The following is a 23,296-nucleotide window of genomic DNA, read 5'->3' as shown; positions in this document are numbered from 1 at the left end:
GTTCTAATTTCATTAAGCAAAACGATAATAAAGTCATTAGCTTTACATCATAGCGATATGATAATTTTATTTATGTAAGAAGATAAAAGCATACGAGGAAATTATGGTATTTATTTTGAATCAGTCGTTTTCCCAAACGGAAGTGTGCTCTGACGAATAAGTCGCAGAATCCTGGCAATTTTGTTTATTGCCAGGTAGTATTGAAAGGCAAACCTTTGTAACTACTATAAAGGGTATTGTGGGTGTTATGAATGAAATAACACAGATAAGATCAGCAGCATGTGTCTTGATGGCCTCTGGCCTGAGATATATACACTATGTCAATTTCAAGGCGAGATCAAAATAGCATATATGTTAACCCCGGTGCCCTCAACCCTCATCGGGTCCTTGAATATTTTTAATGGTAACAGTGCGTGATCGTTGGGAAACTTTAAAAATGCTTTTCAACCATACACAGTTATGGGCTTCCACTGTGAAAGGTACTCAATTAGCGAACTGAATCGAATGATTATTAAAATAATTACTGAAACAATAGGGGAGGGTGGTCAAACTGTAATCAACCATTTTATTATTCGAAAAGACCATTATTTTTTGGTAATTTTGCATTCACTTTGTTTTATCTCCAGTGCGGTTTGAAAGGGCATAGTAAATTAAAATGAGTGGGTTCCAAACAAGAAGGTTCCAAGTGCCAAGATTGTCCAGCCTTACTTTCGCTAGATATTTAAAAGACGTATTTTATCCATTTCGTTTGATTTTCGGGTACGACCCTTTTAGTAAGCTGACGCTGTAATTGGACGACTGGGCGAGTCGAATGCACGTTTTGCACGTTTTTTTGTATCACCGTAAAAGAAGAAATTTCTACTACTCAAGATCGTACACTTATTATATTTTACCCATTTCGTATGTTTAGAACAAATTTATATTCTCAGATCCTCTGTTGCGTCAGCGAATATGTAAATTAACGTCGGAATTTTCAGGGTAAAAAAAATACACTCATACATTTAATGGATTTAATGGAAACGCTCGTTAGATTTCCGTTTCGATAAAGGAATACTCGCAATAACTACTTAGTTTTTTTTTGCGCGATCGGTCATTTCTGACTATTTACCATGGGTGTTTCCATGACAGTACGTAGAATTTACCAGTTGCTATGATTACGACGACGCCAAAATTACTTACCGATCTAAAAACAGAACAGCAAAAATACTTACCGACGCCTTTTTAAAAATCAACAGTCTTACATTACATTTAATCTTTAATTATTGTTAGGTACATTAATCGTACAATTTGTGCTGTTGTTTCCTATAGCAAGACGCTATTTCTTAGTGCATAGTTATATTGGTTGGATAATTTTAATTTCGATCGCGCAAAAAATGTTATAAGCACGTCGAACGTTAAGGGTTACCGTTCTCAGACAATAATTGGAGTCGTCGCTTCGCTCCTCCTCCAAACAATTGTCTTCGAACGGTAAAAATCCCTTACCGTTCTCCATACTTAATATACTATTATGCTCGCATCTTTCTGAGAACTAATTTACTTTTTGACTATCTGTTGCCCAGATCCGACTTAATCGCCCGTTTTCTGCTCGAAACGAACTAATATCTTGGACCACATACTAAAAGATATCGTAGCCCAAAACCGAATGCCTCTCCAAAAATCCCGGGAAGATCCCTACTTTACTTTGTAACTAGTTAACGCCTTTTTCAACATGGCGTTCGGTAATTAAAATGCAAATCTATTTCACGGTGACGTGATATTACGTCAGCACCTTTGGTTACAGGAGCCCCAATTAAGGTAATTTTTAATTTAGAAAGCTTTCTATAATATAAAGCGCTAACGTTGTAACCTATTATTATTATTAAATTTGAAAACGATGTTCTATCGTCGAAGGCCACGCCACGTGAGCACTATTAGCACAGACAATATATACTATGTTGTCTGTGCTATTAGTAATACTAAAGACGCTAAGATAGCAGTCGATTTTTCGAAAAGTTACAAAATGGCACCATCTAACGAAGCACTATTATGTATGCGTCTAGTGCGTATGTAGTATAGCAAATACGAAGGGAACAAAGACAAGAAGAAAAGATCTAAATGCATTGAAGTAAGAAAGCAAAAATTACAAGAGAGGAAATCAGTAGATGGAAAACAATCAAAGGAAATCAACGAAAGAATGGATACGCTCGCACCCTCGGAAGCGATAAACAGTTACATAATGTAGAGATATAAATGATTAAGAGAAACTAGTAGAAGTTGAGATGTTTATGAGATAGAAACTAGGCATAAAGATACAAATAAATAAAAGGAGAAAGAAAAGTAGAAAAGGCAAAGGAAAAAATGAAAGTGATGAAAAATAAAATAAAACTGAAAAATAATAGAGAAAATGTGTATCAATGATGATCTCTCAAAAAAGACAGCGAAATACAAGGCATATCAGAAGAGTAGCGCAAAAAAGACATTTATTTCACAAAAAAAAAACGCAATACGAATAGGTAAAAGGTGGCTAATTTCTAAATAATCTTCCGTTTAGCCATTTCCCAAGTGAGGTTATGCATGCACTACTTGTTTATACGCCCTAATTGCGCCAACAACTCACGGGCGTATGGTCATACGTCATTAATTATTCTGGGATAAATTATCGGAAGAAATCGAAGAGGCTCCTAGTAATTGATGACCCAAATGGAAGAGTATAGGTAGAAAGAACTAAGGATTCAGGAAAACAATATGCACGCATGGCGTACCTTAAATAATAATTGAAGAAGTTTGGTTGATGTCTGTACTTCTCATGCATACACTGTACACCAATACACTAGGGAAGTAAAGCGCACAGGTGAGACATCTATAATAGATTGCATTATAATAGACAGATATCACAGGAAAAATAAAAGGTACACGAGTATACAGAGGACAAGAAATATATTTGATCACTATTTGGTAATGTCAAAATGAAGATCCTTTCAGGACAATGCAACACGAAACATTAGGGAAATATGCATAGAAAAAGTCAAACATATATGCTGAAAGAAGAGGAATTGAGGCAAATTAAAATAGATAAAATCAAAGTATCAGTTGCAGAGCTATGGATACGTATTAAAGGGAGCATGATACAGGCAGCAACAATCAATCGGTGGAGCAAAGAACTGAAAAAGGAAGTAAAAAATAAAAAACTAAGATGGAAAGAATACTTGGGTAGTAAATATATGGTGACAAATTTAACGATTATAATGATCAAAAAAATAAAGTGAAGGAAATGGTAAAAGAAGCCAAACAGAAAACGTGGGAAAGGAATATCACAGACAATTAATGAGATTAAAACAAAGGAAGCAAAAAGTAAGTGACAGAAGAAGAAGATATTATACAGAGATTGAAGGAATACTTTGAGGGAATGTTAACAACAGACCAAACAACTAGAAATAAAGAAGATCAACACGTAGAACACGAAGACTGGCAATTCCCATCACAGAAATTCTCTTCTAAAGAGTATTTAGGACAAGTAGAAGAGCTTTGTCGGAGTTTTACGCAGTCATAGATGATATAATAAAAAAAGTAAGAAGAAAAACTAGAAAGTTAAAAAAGAAACCTGAGAATAGTAGCGTTAGCGGAAGTGCATTTTTTAAATGATTTGATAGATAGTTTGGATAAAGGATGATATGTATCATCCATCACTGATTGTGAAAATCGATGCCACATCCACCAATATGCACATTTGTGACTCTGAACTACTTATATCTAATTATAATTTTAAGAAATGCAATTTTGCAAATTTAGTGCGTGCTTTAAGAGATGCGGACTGGACGGAAGTCATGAGTTGTACAGACATTAATATTGCTGTAGAAAAGTTCTACTTCATGATTTATGGTATCTTTGATGTTTGCGATCCCTTATCATCAAAAAAAAAGGTCAAAATATCCTGTATGGTTTACAAATGAAATTATTCAACTATGTAAATTGAAATCTGTCTATAATAAAACGAAACGCATTTCGGAAATCCACTTTAGCCAATACAAAAAAATAAGAAAGGATTTGAAACTTCTTACTGATAAGACGTATAGGTAAACTATATGTAAAGGAGGTGGAGGCTAATATCAATAATTCAGTCAATAATTTTTGGACTTTCGTCAACAAGAATCGCGCTTCGAATTTAAATAAAACAGCCATAAAACAGAATGAAAAGGAATTAACGAATAGTGAAGCTTGTGAAACATTTGCGAAATTCTTTGAATCAGTACATTCAGATGTTGGTAGTACGAGTACTTACAACACCGATTTTAAAGATATTAGTCGAAATGAAATTTTAGATATGCTAAACGATCTTGAGATTAGTGTTGAAGATTATAATAAGGCAGTGAAAAAATTGAAATCTGCAGGGACTGATCTGACTGATTTGATACCACCATATGTTTTAAAGGGCTGTTCGGAATATTTGCAGCAACCACTTCTTTACATATATAAATTATCTATCAGTCAAGCTAAATTTCCTGAGCGCTGGAAAGATAATATCATGATGCCTTTGCATATGGCAGGAAGCACTTCCAATGTTGAAAATTATAGACCTATTACTATAATCTCAGCTCCTGCGAAACTTTTTGAAGTAATTATATATGAGAAGTTGTTGCGTCAGGTTAGGCCCGTTATCTCAGAAGTTCAACACGGTTTCATTCCCCATAAATCCACAATTTCTAACTTACATGTTTTCACAAATCATGTCTATGAGTGTCTGGAAAGAAACAATCAGATGGATGTGATTTATACAGATTTTAGGAAGGCATTTCAGTACATTTTGTTGTTAAGAAAGCTTTATCAGTATGGCCATAGAGTAAATAATATATGGCCTATCAAACAATTTGTTACACTTTTTTGCTTCTTATTTACGCAGTCGCAAACTTGCAGTGAAATTTAATGGTAACACATCAGGCAAATTTGAAGCTAATTCTGGAGTACCGCAAGGCTCTATTTTGGGACCTTTGCTGTTTCTGATTTTTATAAATGATCTGCCTTCTCAGTTTAGTAACTGTCAATCTTTACTTTTCGCGGATGACCAAAAAATATTTATGCCTATAACCAGTATTTCTGATTGTTTAAATCTTCAAAATGATCTTAATAAATTGTATCAGTGGCGCCGTTTGAATAAATTACCTCTAAACATAAAAAAGTGCAATGTATTATCGTTTTAGCGCAAGAAGAGTACACTCTTTTTTAATTATGAAATTAACGGGTTAAGTTTGGAACGTGTAACTTCCATAAAGGATCTTGGAGTAACTTACGATGATAAAATGAACTTTAATAAACACATAAATATTACAGTGGCTGGTGCATACAAAACTTTGGGTTTTATTGTGAGGCAAACCAAGAATTTCAAAAACATAAGTACAGTTAAACGACTTTATTTTACATTAGTTAGACCAAAGCTTGAATATGCTAGCACAGTTTGGCATCCAAACACGTGTAATTCAATAAAAGCAATTGAAAAAGTCCAAAATAAGTTTTTACGATTTCTCACTTATAATTGCACAAGAGGTTTGTATTTTACCGAGTAAATTTGGGTTGTTAAGGTAACGAAAATCTGTTGCCTAGCAATTAGACGAGAAAAACTGTCAACTAATAAAAATGCGACACCGAAGGTGGAGCATTTTTAGGTTGACAGTTTTTCGAGTCCAATTGCTAAAAGGAAACAGATTTGAATTGCAACAACCCAAATTTACTCGGTTTAAATACAAACCTCGAGTGTAATTCGGCAGGGCAATTTAACGAACAAGAAATTCACCAAACTAGTCAATTATTGACAGACGTCAAGCTAATCATATGGGAAAGGATAATGCGATAATTGTTCCAAAATGAATAAGTGAAAAAACCACTAGTGCATTTGTCGCTGGAAAAGTTGCAGGTAACTTTTGCCTCTGTCAAAGTGACAATTACACTGCGGCTTATGCGATTTTTTATACATGAGTTGAATTGTCTATTATAAAAAATTTGGCACTTATCCTAACTATAACAGTGTTAGATCGGTTGAACTAAGGAAAGTTTTTGAAATCCAAAGCTTAGTGAATAGGAGAAATATAATTTTAATGCAGTTGGCTTTTAATATTCTGAATTACAGGATCAAAGATAGTTATCTTTTAACTCTAATGCAAATCAAAATTCCGCGTGTATCTGCCAGAAGTGTACCTTTTTTACACGTACCTGTAGTCACGTACGCTTACAATAAACCGTTTCTGATAATGACTTGTCAACGAATTATTTAGTTTACTAGATTTAGACTTTACTGTAATATTTAACATTTTTTCCAAACAATTAATAAAACATTACGATTTCAATTAAGGATAAAAGAAAAAAAAATTAGTAGGGCTTCTTACACCCCAACAGTATCATATATTTTTAATTTTTTGTAGGTGAAAGTTTGTAGCATTTTTTAGTTGAATGTCATTATTAGATTTATTATTTTTTTTTGAGTTGGATCCATCGTTCCTCGAAATGGGGGTTGAAATATATTATGTTATCAAAAATCTCTAAACCTTCCCCATATAGTTTTATTCGTTGAAGTTTTTAAAGTTAAAAGCGACTATAGTTTCGGCGTACTACCATCATCAGGCGATGTGAAAGTTAACAGGAAAACGGTAAATTACAAACGTTGAAGACGGATAAGACGAACATGTTGTTTTTAATTATTAACTGGCCGAAGCCAAGTGAAAAAACCTGAAGGGTGGTTAAAACGGAAAGGTTGTCCTAAGTTTCAAGACGAATTATTATCAAGCCTTGTTAAGACAACCAACCGGAGGGTTGAATTATTACATTAAAGTTGGATTAACACATTTCAAAAGAACGGGGGGAAAAAAAAATAAACTTATAAAAGTATTGAAACTATTGAGGTGACTACATATTTAAATTATTTAAGTAAAGTTTAAATTCGAGATCATGCAGACGGCATGTCTCGAAATGATTGACAATCATACTTTTATAAGTTTATTTTTTCCCCCCGTTCTTTTGAAATGTGTTAATCCAACTTTAATGTAATAATTCAACCCTCCGGTTGGTTGTCTTAACAAGGCTTGATAATAATTCGTCTTGAAACTTAGGACAACCTTTCCGTTTTAACCACCCTTCAGGTTTTTTCACTTGGCTTCGGCCAGTTAATAATTAAAAAAACAACATGTTCGTCTTATCCGTCTTCAACGTTTGTAATTTACCGTTTTCCTGTTAACTTTCACATCGCCTGATGATGGCAGTACGCCGAAACTATAGTCGCTTTTAACTTTAAAAACTTCAACGAATAAAACTATATGGGGAAGGTTTAGAGATTTTTGATAACATAATATATTAGATTTATATACTTATTATTCAGCAACCCTTAATTAATAGATAATAGACACCTGCTACGTAATTAGGGCTGTGCCCTGTGTAGTTTGTAACAATAAATAAATAAATAAATAAATATACATAATACCTACGATAAACTGGCGCTTGAAAATATCATTCATGATTAGAAAAATTCCACTATTCGGACTTCCATAACAAGTGGAACTCAAATCCCAACTCATCTAACCCCTAAGTTAAGCCTGATGTGTCAACTGTGGATAGTCCACTACTGAATAGGTAACTAAACTTACTAGTGGAATAAAGAAATTAAAATTTTTGACACGTAATAATTACAATTTACAATCGATTTGACTTGATTTACTTTCGAATGCGGCATCATTTGAGACTAAAAATATCTGTAATGTCCCATACATTTTCCTCATCCACCTGCGATGCTAATTCGATTCGGAAGTGTGCAGCTTCGTTTAAAACATTCATTGTTATAAATTTTAATTTACCGCAAAACACGTTTTAGTCATTTTAACCGAATCACTGGACATACAAATTCGAACTTCTCGGTTCGAAATGGATTTGATGATGTGCTTCCTATATGTAACTCAATTAAATATTATACGTGTCATGAAACATTCCACGTACCGTCAATAAATACGAGTGCACGTAGTGTAAAATCGCAATTGTCGTAATACATCGATCCCCAGAAATCGTAAAAATCAATCGTTGACGAAGTTGACATCACGACCCGTCAGTGTAAGTTATATGTGGCTTGACTAATTGTAGTTATGGTCCCTAACACCCCGGTGTGCGGTTCCACGAAGTCTGTCGTGTCCAATGTACCTAAAGCCTCGTTTAACATTTACCTTAACACATTAGAAATGCATTAATCCATGAGATGGAAATAATTGTTCCTGAAACTGAACTACTGAGGAATAAGATTTCGCGCTTTAAACAGTTGGGGGATTCGAACTGCGAACAAATTAACATTGCAACGTACGCACTGCACCCATCTCTACCATTTTCAGGGAAGGGAAACTTCGAGAAACCCCCCGCATTCGTGCACCGTTAAAGATCTGTGGGAGATCCAAAAACTCCTAATTTGTTTTCGAATAGTTAATTATAGGGTCGTAAATAAAGAGGGTTGGACATAATTTATAGGTACTTTCTTTACGTTTAGTTCCTCTCCGAAACCGATTTCGCCCATATACGTTTTGATTGATTGATAGAAATTCACGTACGATTACAAATGTGTAACGGAGGTAAATAATTGGCCTATGTTTATTGCGGTGAGGGTACCTTCGAATTTGGTTAGAAACTTCCTTCAATATGTAGTGATTGGGAAATAATTAAATTCGCATATTCCAAACCTCAACTTATTGTTCTCTCGTGCTTGTAATCATTGATCAAATCGGCCATATCTAATCACCTATTTGTTTTGAGATAACAAAGGGGAAAGCTGAAAAGTTGTAAATATTTATTCATTATTAAGTACACTTATTAATTCTTTTTCAGGGTGCAAAAGTTAGCATGGATCCAATCGTAAAACTTTTGCGAAATTTCTCAGCATCATTGACCATTTGATCAAGGACCTTCTTCTAAGGCAGATCCATTGTATACTGATACGCTGATATTTAGATTGGAATGCCCATCAAAGATTCTCTGGTAAGAAATTTCAGTTCTTTTTGTGTCCCGGTGGGCAAGGGGGAAGAATACTTAATTCATTCATACTCTGCAGACGCTCATCTGCAACGTACACGCTAGTAATTGGGCGACTAATTAGCTATTGTAATAAATACTTATCGAAATATTTAATTAAAAATTTAAGAGTGCGATTGAAAGTTCTAAATTAGGGCACCGAGCAACACATGTGACACAAGCACAACTTCTATTATAGAGTTGGAACAAGAAATTTTACTTTCCACAAATTTTCATCGTGGCAGTACAAAACAATAGTTTGTGTCATGTACAACGACCATGTAAAAATCCATTATATTCATTTTTTGTGCGTGATTCTAACTATAACCAAAGCCACCGCTTGCCTATAACTAAGCAATATGTTTTGTTAATTTTCTGAGAACAGATTAAGGGATGAACATTACTAGGCTGTTACAAAACAAGTAATAAGTATTGGAATGGTGGAAGCAACAAAAAAACAACTTACACGCATTTACCCAAATTGTATGCATATGCAACCTGAAAACTTTTCGCTTGCCTACTTTTAACACGGGACCCTTGGAACTTTTTTTAATGTAAAATAAGAAAACTAAAATTCGTTTTTGAAATTTTTCGACCGTTTAAAATGTAACATTTTCAGTTTTTCGGTGATACGTCATTTATTTTCAAAGAATTTTGAAGAATATAAGTGCGCCTTCTTTTTTTTAAAAAAAAAGGGGCAACTTTGCCCTCATTTAACGTACACTATATTTCTCACCGTTGCGGGGATCCCAATGGTGAACTACGAATTTGAACCACCCTGTATACGCCAAAATTTTTGCCAAAAAAACATTTTTAGTTTTTTAACTATGACATAATTTTTGTAGGTTGTGCACAGACAAAGAAAGTCTTTCGAAAAATTTAATAAAAACATTTTCGTTGCTATTTGAAAAAAAGTTAGGTGCCATTTGGGGTCGCAAAATTTTTTTCAAAATCCGTCGAGCCATCTGGGAAATTTGACAAAGTACCGCACGTACATACAGACGGAAAAAATTTTATTAAACAAAATTTTATTCTTCAAAAGTTGCTTACAATAATCTAAAACGTCGACATTTAATGGAATTTTGACCATTTTCAAAAAACGGTGATTATTTCAGGCTTTTTATGATAGGTTATGCCACTGCCTTGCAGTTAATGGTGAATATTATGAACATTCGTTGCGCTGAAAGCCACTTTACTGCTAATTTCGTTTTGTTTTCAAAGTTTAATAAGAAACGTACACGTTCATTTGTTTTATTGTGATGTAGGATATCTGGATTAATGTTATCGATCTAATTATAATAGATTTTTTGGAAAATTTTTCTCGAATACGGGTACTAACATGTTATATCATCGAAAAGAGAAAAAAAATCTATATCAAGGAGCCTAATGAAAGGGTGCAACGCCATTTAAAAAAACCCAATTGTTTTTCCTTACTCATTTGTTTTCTGAAATAAAAACAACTGAATGCTGCTTTATTATGGGAAATAAAATGTTAAACAACTTTCATATCGAAAAATACATTCGATATTTACCGAGATATATACTATATTCCATACATAAAGGGCATCCTGTATACCGGATGGTGGAATACAAACCTAACAAACAAAAAGCAATAGGTTATGGATCATAGAAAAAATATCAAAACAAATGAAATTTGGAAAATTGGGAAATCTTAAAACAAAAATACAAAGAAGAAAGAGTCAAAGGGTTTATAAGTAAACCCTGAAATGAAGAGCCATTGAGAAAGGGGGGGGGGGCGATTGATGAAATTTTAGAAAGAACAATTTCAAAAAATACCACTCCAAATTATAACAATTTACCCATAGTGCGATTAAAAACGCTATTTTTAAACAAAAAGAAAACACCAAGCCCCCGATAAGGTTAACGCGGAAATTATAAACAAATTTATAATTTTATTAGAAAATTAGAAAATTTAAAAACATTTATAACGCCCCTTTTCTAGATACTTCAAACCATCGCCCAATAATATTGCTGTCTTGCTTTGGAGAGATACCGCAAAAATTAATAAACGGTAGGTGAATTACTTCTTAGAAAAGGAAAATAAATTGACGTAACTCAGTTTACGTAGATCAACGAAAAACGCTATAATAGAACTCTTGAAACAAGTAAAAAAACTCAAATAAAAAATATGTCTTAGCTGTACCTATCGACAATGTATGGTAGCCTTCTATCATCTGCGAATTAAACAATTTAAATTGCTACACCTATTTATTAAATTTAACGAAATTTAACGATTTAAATTTAAAGAAAATATTTACAAGACCACATTACCTGCTACAAGACCAATTGACAAAAAAAAGGATGCTGTAAGGATCCGTTTTAAGCCCTAACTTTTGAAATGCCGTTTGTACGACTAAGTTTTGTACAAAACCTGAAAGAACGTTTATGCGGACTTTTATACTAGAAAATTCAAGATAACTTTTGGGTAACACGTAAAATAAAAAACAAATAAACTCGGCCCAAAGAAATATCCTCAGCAACATTTTAGATTTGTTTATAAAAACCATTCCTTAACAACAATTACATGCGTAATGCCAATTGATGTCAAAATTAAACTAAAATTCAAAATTACAAAATCAGAAAAAATGTGGAAATTGTTTTACAAAACCAAATAATCCATCCAGATCAATATGAAAAAAGAAACTAAAAATAAATTACTAATATCCGGCAGCTGCTTTCTAAACTAGAAACACAAACGAAAAAACGATTAATAATAGCAAAATTTCCTTAAAACAAATCAATGCTCTAAGACAGTGGTGCTCAAACGGTCGATCGCAATCAACCGGTTGAAATAAGTAAAATATACAGGGGGTTCTATTAAAAAATGCAACTTTGATATAAATGACCCTGTATAACAATTGGAATTTCGTTGAAAATATGTTTAGGTTGTTGCCATAAGAGTCTTTCAACATACTTCGACATATGTTAATAAACCCACAATCTTCCACCCACGTACTAATGACCCACCCTGTATACTTCGTTGATTTCAGATACAGTAATTTAATTTTACAAACTGCCTTTGTTGTTTGGTGTAGAATATCCATTGATGAACCAAAAAAAGAGGGGTTCTATAAAAAAAACAGTTTTCACATTTTCAGGACAAAATTTGATATGAACAACACTGGACAAATTTCTTAGACAGTTTCACTGAAAATAATTGGTCTGAAGCGGGCTTATTGTAATCCATGTGTACCAGTTTTCAAATCCATCCACATTAGTTAGTTAGGTATCGTATTTAATGCAAATGTCTCCTCAACTTCACAGGTATCTTCATTCTTCCAAAATCTTTGACCCTTCAAATTTTTGAGAATAAGTTGCAAAATGTGCGAAATCTGGAGAGTAGATTGGATGGTAAGGCAATGAAAGTCATAAGCAAGCTCCCCGTGACGTTTTTGCCATAATTTTAACAGATGAGAGACGGTGAACAAGCTTACGACATCAAAATAGAATTCATTCTTAAAGTTATCCTGTTCCTAATACTGCACAGATAAACAGATAGGGTGTTTGAGAGTACTGGGCTATGCAAGACAGTAAAATGTTGGTTTAGTTTAGTGGACTACATTTTTCTAGCTGCGTGGAAGCTGGATTAGAATGTTTTTCAAATGAGAAAGCGAAACAGTAATTCCACCGCGAAAATTCACATCATAATTCATTATAGCGCGACCGCGCGAATCTTACGGCATGAACGTAGGATAAGTCTAACAAAAGGCAACTATTCAACAGCAATCACTTGTAATGATATCTCTATCTGATGGCAGGTGCCAGCGATGGTCAGAGGTTACCACGAAAAGGCGGCACTTCCTTCTAACTGCCAACGATCGGAATGTGTCATATCATCCTATTAACATTCTAATCGCAGCCACCTTCACGTAAGTGCCGGAGAAAAAATAATCACACGGACCGTTAGTGTTCGAATGATTAACGTCTTTCCTTTCTGGAAATTTGAGTTAAAGTGTATTTGTCAAAAGCGAGGTCTTGCTAAACCTGAGAGCAATTGCGGTCGGTCTCTTTTTATGTTTCCGGTCCACCGGAAGTTCCGCTCGGCTACCGGTCAATATATCTACGTGCAGTTGCAGATTAACTTCCTGTTTCCGTTCCCTAGGTACGATTTAATGAACCTATTTTTTAATTTCGTCAAATGTAGTATTTTAGGCGACAGAATATGAATTGCGTCCAAGATTTTAGTGTTCTTCGTAAAATAGCGTTGTGTAGATACTTATGTGTAGATACCACCGCCATCAGCCATTAGGAAAATTAAAAATGCAACATTTCGTGTAAATTCTAGAAGACGAGGAAATGCCATTATCTTCATTAGCTTGATTAAATGCCTGTTAGGTTCCTGTTTTTATGTAATCCGAATCCTGGTTTTCCTATATATTAAAGTAACACGAGCGAGTGATGGTCAACAGTAACGAATTAATGTTCTCGAAACCAAGCAGTAAAAGATAAATGGGCAGACGTGTAATTCAAAAGTTTAAAAGTGCCAACGGGTTTAAATTAAGAGAAAAGGAACGTGAAAAACAAATAGTGGGAACATGCCGTTTAGAAGAGGATTACATTGGATTCAAACATTTTAATTAATAAATCCTTGTAGGTATATGCGCTTAGATTGTTCTAGTATTGTTTTGAGGTCTGGTAATAATTTTCTGTGTAGAAAATCCAGTGAGTTGTACTAAAATTTGAACATCCCACTAATCAATTTCCGAAAAATTAATAAAAGAAAATTTACAAACTATACTGAAAAACATCACGTCATATTTACTTGAAAGGGGGTCCCAACTTTCCCCTCACTCTCAAATCATTCATCTGCTCTCCTATGCAGGGTTTAAAAAATCAAGTGTGATCATTTGGAAGCTCCTTCCATGCTAACAATACGAAAACTATAAGTAATACAATCTTATTGTTCATTGAATCAAGCGATGGAAATCCAAATTTGTGTTATAGTTTAGGTTAGAAAATGCAAGACCAGAATAATTTGGTCTTACTTTTAATACAAATTAATACAGCTTCTCAAAAAAGACTTAGGTAAAAGTTAAGGGTGCAAATTTTAGTTAAAACACCTTTTATATACGTAAGGTTAAGGAATATAGGGTGTTCAGGCACTAAACTGAGTAAAGTCCACACTTTTTGTTGAGGGTAAAGCGATTGATTCTGTAGAAAGTCGCTTCTCAAATTGGTTAAGGACCTTTTCCATTCCCTTTAGCAGAAACGAGCTGAGGCTGATCACGTTTGTAACCCTCTACCTTCGTCAGCCACAATTGAGCGAGAGCTTGGAAAGTGGAAAGCGATTCAATTAGTACTCGATTGTTTCCATGACTGCCATCAACAGTTCGAAGGTTTCCAATGTCATTTGAATGATCTTTTTATAGAATCTTTTGCAGGCGAGAGGATGCTGGAATCATATTAATCACAGAATTTGCGCCTGGTCTTCTTCATTTCGGATTTCCTTCCTTGCAAGTCCATTGGTTTTTCATGGACAACTGACTTGATATGCTTTTTGTAAGAGTCTGGTAGATCATTAGAGGCAGAAAAGCAGAAAAGTCCTCCACTGTCCAACAGTTGAGGGACCCTGACGGTTTAAGAGTAAGGCGTCACGCCCTGCCGTTTATATTTGCCCCAAGTAGTGCCCCTGTTAACTATTTAGGTTGAGGTTGAGTGAATGTTTCCGAGAACGACTTACCTTATACCAGGTATTCCGCGTTGGCGCCGCAGCCAAGGACAAGGTTAACTTTCCTCCATGTTTCAGTGGCCAATGAGCGCTTTCGTCTATAGCGTAGGCGCATCTACGGAGTCCCACGTAAAGTAAGCCGAAGCCACTAAATATAGCCCCGTGCCATTCTCCGACGGTCAATGTGGGCGCCTCCACTGCGACCAGATATCTGGAAATAAAGTGACTTAATGGCAAGTGTGTTACCGAAGGTTTTATGAGCAATGGTGCCCTAGAGACTCCGGCCTCCTTCCAGTAAACTAACTTACCTTGATCAGTGGCCAATCTTTTAACTGGCTCTTATGATAACGAGATAGGTGTAATTCGAAATATAACTCAAACTTCGAAGTCACAAAAATACAGGTGAATCTTCAAAGATAGAAAAGCTTCTAATTGAATATACAATTCACCTTGAGGAAATTAACACACCATTAGCTGCTTTCGACAAGCGTGCCGAACGAAGAAATTACCGGAAAGAAAACGTGACAGGAAGTTTCCAATCCCTGCCCGTTCTCCAACACGTAATACTGTGAACAATAATAACAAGTTCTTCGTAATAGAGAAAATAAATCGTTGACCTTCCATAACCTCTCAGGATCTGCTCTCAGGACTTTGTAAGGTCCTTTCAGAGCATTTGATCGCTTATGTAGAGCTTTTCTGGGACATTTCAGAACTCTCTATAGTTATTTACATAAAAGTAAGGAAAATGACACATTACGGGCGAGGAAATATTGAAGTACGAGGACCCTTTGGGGCCGAGTACTTTAATTTCCGAGTCCATGATAAGCGGCAGTAAACGTAGTCTGGTTCTACCTCTGTCGTGGAAAGTAAAATTTCCTGACAAAGAGTAGGCAAGAAAATGAAAGTTTCAGGACGATTTTGAGTAAAATCATTTACAGCTACGGCTCTTTCAGATCTTTCTAGGCATTATGTAGGTTTTACAGAGCTTTCTGTATTCTTTCAATATATGTCTCGTCCGGGTTTTTGGCTCATGTGGTTCTAGATAGCGCACGGAGGTTTTTTGGGGGCTTTAGAAAAGATTTATGCTGATTTTGAAATACACGTTTTTGGAAATTTTCTAGGCTCTAGTCAACATAACCGGTTACAGCACTCCAAGTCTCTACGAAACTCTCAAAGGTGTCCCCGAAGAGCTGTTTAGGTCCGTTGCAGAACTCCTTAGGGGTCTAAACAGAGCTTTGGATGCACGTGGAACATTCAGGTACTATAAAGAGCTTCATAGGCACCTATCAGAGACTCCTATGTCAGGCTTTTATAGAATCTGTTTTGCAAAGGACCTAAAAAGTTCAGGGAACGTTATACAAGGTTCTCGAAAACCTTTAAACCGCATTTCAGGGGGAATGTTAGGGCATTTTTAGTCCTTTTTCAAAGCCCGGATACACGTTCCTTTTCGATCTCTCCATGCATTTTAAAACACCGCATTTGCTTTTGAAGATGTTCCAGTAACAAAATCATTCATGTTTCAGGCATGTAAAACCAGACAATAGTTATAAGATGCTATTGTTCTCATGAATACCAGTATGTTACCTGCATCCCTTGTGTTTAATTTTTCCTACACTTTTGCACTGTCATCTTGCCATGACGTATTGTTCCATTTTCAAATACCCACGTTTCATCCATAGGGACACATGGGCATCCAGTGTCAGATTACATTTTTTTACACACGCATTTAAAAAATGGACTCTTGATAGTGCCATATTGGGTAACTCCATTAAAGCTTGGAACCTCCTTTTTAATAGGGAACCAATATTTGCAACAACTTTTGAACCCATGAAATGCCTCTTTCTCTTTTAGAACAAAAAGGATTGAAGAGTAAGACGTTGTTTTAAAAACTATCCTACATTCAACAATTCAACGTGTGTTTTAACTGACTGTGATGGATCATGTCGTAGATGCAGTTCCGAATATCTGCTTGTGTGAAACAACCAAAATCGCTGAGACTCTGACGTGTTTCTTGTTATTGGACTTTCTAGAGGTTTTCCGGATTTATATATTTGTAAAATAGAAATCACTGCTCAAGTATTCACAGGTTAATATTAAAACTCTCTGTGAAATGAAACTCTCGTTCTTGTTCAAAATAACGAAGAAGTTGCTTACTTTTTCATACTAAACCCGATGGCATTTTTGGGTTATACAACTTTTGGCGTAGAATATCTCAGTGAGACTTACGGAAGTTATGCTTCAATGCTTCTATAATTGTTCGTTATGACACTAATGGATTTTTCACACATTCTTTGACAACATATAAATTCCTTCCATCTCATGAGGAATTGAGGTCAAAGATCCAGAGGGGAGGATTACCTACAAGATCTAGACATCCTCAAGTAAGGATAAAGCTAGTGTAAACGTATCCCGTGCAGAGATTTAGAAAAGTAGCAGCTTTGAGTAGTGATCATGCTTTTAAGAAAACAGCGTATATAATACTGATACCAAATTTGACAGACTTATACCATTGAGTAATTAAATATGAGTTTACTCAACGCTTATACTAAGAATAAGCGACGTTTAGGAAATTACTGGGCGTTTTCCAAAAGATGACGATGAACTAATGAGAAGCGAACACCATTGTCACATCACTATATGTCACACATAATTCGATAGTTAAAAAATCAGAGAAAGCGTCAAAATCACCTCATTATAAAAGCTTCAACACCATACGCATACCTATTATACCTACCCATTATCTTCTGAAGCTAAAGAATGAAAACTATAAACTCGTGTTACTAACCACATTAAGTTGCGATCTTGGCACGTAATTCCAGCTGTAATTTCATATTACAAACTGCATGTAATTAAGCCGATGTAACTCGGCGACGAACGCTAATGATATTGCACGTATTAATTTAAGACGCGAAGAGTCTAATTTGACAGCAGCTCTTCTTCTTCCTTTTTATATCTAACACTAATGATAAATTATTCCATATTGCCATTTCTTAATTTACAACTCATTATCGAATTTATTTACTTCGTTAAAATTAATAGAATGATAATAATTCAACAACCGCGGTAATTGCAAATGTTTATATTTTTTACACCACGAGTCCTAGGTTAAGGTGGTATCCGTAATTAGATAGTAAAAAATATTTAAATTAATCATAAAGGAGCGTGTACATATTTTATCATCAAAGTAATGGTTAGTACTTAGCGTTTGACGGTAGATAAATTCGTCTGAAGATGAGGCACATATATAGGTGCTGGCATTTCTTATTTATCCACGTCAAAAACGGAGGTCGGTCATAGATGCTAATGACCAAACTGGAATTATTGGTAAACCCTACGCGGACTCGATCCTTTAATTATTCGCGTGTTGAGTTTGTAGGCGCGAACGAAAAAAAACTGGTACAAGATGTATAATTTAAAGATAAAAATTTTTTGACAATTTTTCTGATGTTGATTGCTTATTAGAGGATTAATGGAGATAAATGATGGTGTTTAATGTCAATCATTTCGATTGGTAATTGCAGTCGGCGAAATTGCTTATATGAGTTGCGGGCCTTATTACGGTTGGTAGTTGATAATTACATGGGACTTTTTAATATAGTTTCAATAAATTACACGCAGGATGTACCTACATTAGAGGTGAATTAATCATGTAAGGGTGGACAGGTTACTTTTGAGGAGAGTGGAACTCATGAAATCTGTCATTGTAGTGTGGTACCAAAAACAACCAAAAGAATAATAATACTGTCGCAAGGATAACTTCCCTGCATTTTATTAAACGCTAAGTATTCTGTCTTATCGTATTGATTTATGTGAAAAAGAGCAAGTCACGATTTAAATAATGCCACGCGAACTACTCTAAAAATTAAAGAATTTCTTGGTCACATGTTATTGTGATCAATATCGTTCCTATATTAAACTTAATGCATGCAGAAAGATATCAAAATTGATATTTATGCACCAAACACAATAGCTACATGTTCAAGAATTAAATGTCATTTGCAATTATCACAATATATCAACATCACCATGTCCTCACTAATTGAATTAAGAAAACAGGCTGAATGCCCAACAGCGCACTTTTTTAATGACTATTCTGACTTGTTAATTTAATTACATTACGTTACGTAGATCTATTTGGGGCAAATAAAGAGGTGAAAAAATATAGATTTTGTGGTTGTGCTCCTTTGGTGGGAAATATGAAAATTTTATCAGTAGTACTACAACGGATTGTAGTTCTGCAAATGAAAGCAAATTCGAAAACGTTGACTTTGAAAAATTGGCAACTGCACAATCTGCAATTTTATTTAGCTAATATTACATGTATCTGTATGTACTTTAAATGTTCGTATATAAGGAGTTGCCCTCAGTTATACCATTGAATAAAAAATAAGTGTTTTTATTCAATGGTTATACTAAATTGAACATCAACTACATTAACGAAGGGGGTTGATTCGAATTCAGATTCGGATAATAAAATTTTTCATTCTGCCAAGGGCTGTGAATTAAATAACTTGGTTCTCTGGTTGATTTGTTTTGCGAACCGAATATGGAATTAAAGTAGGTAATAAATTTTCGTACCAAATGGAACTGCAAACCGAATCTTACTTACTTTATAGAATGTAAGGTAAACTGCTCAAGTCTAATCTAACCTGAGTTATTAACTGCAGGAAGAAAGAGTACTGTAATTTGCTCATTTTCTAATTTTGTTATACGGCCTCTCCTTCAAATGGTTTTGGGCATTTCTGGATAAAGTGACAAAGGTAATTAAAGATTACCTGCACTTTGGCAGCTGCTGCGACATTTCAAAAATTTCATTATAAGACAATTTTACTATGCTTAGATGAAGTCCAGCCAAGCAGCACATATCAATCTAGGTTGGTGAACTAGTGTTAGCATTCCATAAGAAAATGGTATTGTTTAATGGTCGTTACAGGACACGTCCAAAAAACTACAACACCAATTTCAGACTAAAATCCAATTAATTCAAACTTAAATACCCCATTAATAAATGAGTTTCGGATTGCGATATAGATAAAAGAAAAATAGGTAATTAAATTAACACATATAGCATAACCTAAAACAGAAACGTGGTTAACCACATAAGGAATTCTATGAAAATAACTTTATCTCTAAACAATGAAAAAAAATCTCCATTTGCGTAAATACGTTTCGATAAATATGTGACGTGTGACCCTAACATTCACGCCGCATAAAAAATAAGTGCAATGTCCCACGTTGGGCGAGAAAATAAAATAATGTTGTGTGCAATGGCCCGACTAAAGTGAACCATACACAAAACACCTTAAACCTAGTTTGTTTTTCTTATTAAAATTTTCCAGCACACATCTGAATCCCAGCACAATGAAAAATTTCAATCTTGACTTCAAATTCCAAATTCTAAGGCACATAATGGCCACGATCAAATTCATAAATTACAAAATGATTACTTAAACAAGTTTTTAAGACACTTGAAATATACTTTGGGTACGGATCAAAACAATTAATTACAATTATCCATGAGACCTTTATCTGGGTTCGAATAAACACACGATTTATATAACAAGGTCCGTTTACATACCCCGCATAATTGTTCGATAACAATTAAATAAATTAATGAAATCTTAATTGCGAAAGAACAACGCACTTACAAAACGTATTGCACTACACCTGTTTTTCTTTAACTTATCTTCTCTTCTTTTAATATTTGCAGTTGAGTTAGTTTAGGTTAGGTTAGTTATTTAGCTTCTCTAATACATAACACTTCATGTATTGTTTCTATCTTATATATTTATCTTTATCATATAAATCGCACGTTAAGTTATTATTTAGTTGTTTATATTCACTGCTCTTCACGTTCATTTTACTTATATGTATTAATTCCTATATAATTTTGTTTGTTATAATGTTCAACCGAAAAGAAACAAGTAACCTATGGCTTATCCGAGGCAAAAAGCAGTGATCAGACTACTTCAGAAGTATTGATGATCGTTCCAGAACTGTAAGAGAAAAAGTTGACCTTTGTCACAATGAAGGAGTTGACAGGTGTCAGGATTGTAATTAGTGTCTTAGGAATTCAGCGAGATTTTTAAGTTTTAAATTATGTTGAAATTCACGAGCCGCATTCTTTATAGTGCGCCCCATATAACAAGACAAATTCAGTATAAAATATTGAATCTTATAGGTATTCCGAAAATGAAATTTATGATACTCCACTCTTATTATCTTGACCTAATCTACAATAAACTCCGAGTGCAAGATGAATGTGTTTACGGGCATTTATCTTGAAAAACTGTATTTGTAGCATGGTCCATGAATAATGTAAGTAAAAAGTTGTATGAATAAATAATTTTTTGGGGAATGAATTTGACTAATTGCCTTAGAGTGTAATGTTAAGATGGTACGTAACTTAAAAATAAAACGGTAGCAGTTTCGAGGATATAAGATTAAATAACAGGTAGCCAAAGTGGTTTTTATTAATTTTATCACGTAAAACAGTAGACGCGGTTGTTAATTTTGTGAACTGTGTATACGTTTACAGTTGATTTACGATGGAAGGCACCTAGATATTTATAATATTAACTTATACGTCATGTAATCGTATATTTTAAAAATTAATTTATGGGGAAACCTCTCTTCCTATCTCGCTTTAATCTTGTAGGTGTTTAAGATTTAGTTATATTCCAATTGCGGTAAAGTTTTACTGACGAAGGCTTTTTTTTGGAAAAATTATTAAGACTTTTTATAGTGGTACCTACTACTGTAAATGTCTGAAATCAGTACTCAGGAAAAATGTACGATACCCTGAATCCTGATGCTGAATGCGTGTCAGTACCGGGCACCCCCCGATGTGCTCATAGCTCTAACAGTAGGTATGGAGGGTTGAATCTGAATACTTCCTGCTGTATTTTACACGAAATTTAGTGTCACAGCCAACGACTCTTGTATTACGCTGATTTCTCTTGTGATAGTTTTTTGTGTCTTAACCTTACCCACGCAGAATTTTTCAAGCTACAAGAACCTTATTTACAAATTTACTCTAAATTAATTAGGGAAGAAAACATTCCAATATAAAAAAATTAGCATTGAAATCCCTATGGTGCTTAAACCAATTCTACACCCTGTATAATTAAGTATGCAGTGCCATATTAAGTAGGTTGTTTCAATTTATACTTGTAGCCTTAGTAACTGCGGGGACTGTATCATTTGGAAAAGTAATTATTAAAATACATTTTCGTGTATCGAATTCTTATGCGTTATTGTCAAGACGGTGATAATACATACCATAAAATAATGAAGCTTTTATTTTTATTTCACTATTAGTATTAACAATAATGAAAAAAAACAAATTATCCCTTAACACCTATAATTGATTGATATACGCTACCTTTCCATAATTACAATTTGCATTTTATTAAACTTAACCCGTCCAATTTTAGGAGGAGTAGGTAGATGGTTACAAATGAGTAACGAACCCAAAAAAAAATTAGTCGAAAAAATACGCAAGTCACAAACGTTGGGTTATTTTTAGATCGGCCAGGAAGACTTAACAGTGTTTTTAACACCTTAAATAGTGGTTGTCAAACAGTATGCCGGCAATATTATAATTTTCTGTCTAACCACATAACGTACCAATTAATTGTATTTAGTGTTACATAATTACCTACATAATTTAATTTATTAGAATCAATGAGTAAGCCATTTTAGCGTAATTCCACATTACTGTTGTGTACTCGTATCAATTTGGGGAACGCAGATATTTACGATTGCGTAACGTCGAAGATATTCAAAAAAGTTGAATCTCCTTGGAATTTCTTTGCGGTGTGCCACCAGGGCCGGTTTAGGGGGTGTCGATTTACCGACCGAGAGCAATCGTCAATCACCTCGCCGATAATTACGTTCCGTCCCAGCGGGAGCTTTCGCGTTTCGTGCCGTGAAAATCTAAAACTACTCGATACCGCCTTTTCATACTTGCACGTCCACTACAAGCATTCTTTAATATAAAAAAATTGAACGACGAAATATGATTGAGACGTAAATAAAAGGAATCCCGATCTCGAAACGTGTGAAAAAATAAATGAGTGTTACGCTTTGCCATCAACACTTCTTTGGCATTTATTAATTATTAAATTAAAAACAATGAGCGTATCAACAGACGTATGGGCGGATGACATGTGTGAGACGTCACCTGTGACGAACTAACAGCTGTCGGTTTACATTTAATTGATGGACTTGTAGATAGCTTCGTCACGGCCAGGGAGGTTCAAAACTTAACACCTACCTGTTACCTATAATAAGAATAACTTTTCACTTTAAATTATCTTCAAAATCGTTCTGCATAACCTTAAACAATTAAAACGTATTAATCATAAAAAGTAAGTGACCCCCCTATAAATTTTCTTTAACAAGTTTTTTTTTAGATGTAAACCATCAACCGTACACGCTTTTAAGAATACGATTACGTGTAATTGGTTTTGTTTAATCTGATTTGCGTACAAAGTAATCACATGTTTTTTGTCTTAAGCTGCGCTCGTGCTCGTTCCAGCGATGGTCTTGGTGCACGATTTAATCAAAACATTCTGATCATAAAACCATCAAGGTTGAATT

The 23,296-nt window shown here is 34.5% G+C and overlaps 1 long non-coding RNA gene across 3 annotated transcripts in view; it reads left to right on the top strand.

Moving 5' to 3' along the window:
* Window positions 1-7,993: 7,993 nt before the first annotated feature.
* Window positions 7,994-23,296, top strand: part of LOC116168791 — a 52,705-nt gene continuing 37,402 nt past the window's right edge. For 2 of the 3 annotated variants that reach the window (XR_004144843.1, XR_004144841.1), the window contains exons 1-2: window positions 7,994-8,061; window positions 8,821-8,970. This is a non-coding gene — a long non-coding RNA (uncharacterized LOC116168791). Of the gene's footprint in view, window positions 8,062-8,083; window positions 8,772-8,820; window positions 8,971-23,296 lie in introns of those variants that run through there. The other variant, XR_004144842.1, reaches the window with a different exon arrangement.

This window comes from Photinus pyralis, unplaced genomic scaffold (genome assembly GCF_008802855.1).
Source record: "Photinus pyralis isolate 1611_PpyrPB1 unplaced genomic scaffold, Ppyr1.3 Ppyr1.4_LG4, whole genome shotgun sequence".
NCBI lineage: Eukaryota > Metazoa > Arthropoda > Insecta > Coleoptera > Lampyridae > Photinus > Photinus pyralis.
This window is presented reverse-complemented; position numbering and strand designations above follow the sequence as displayed.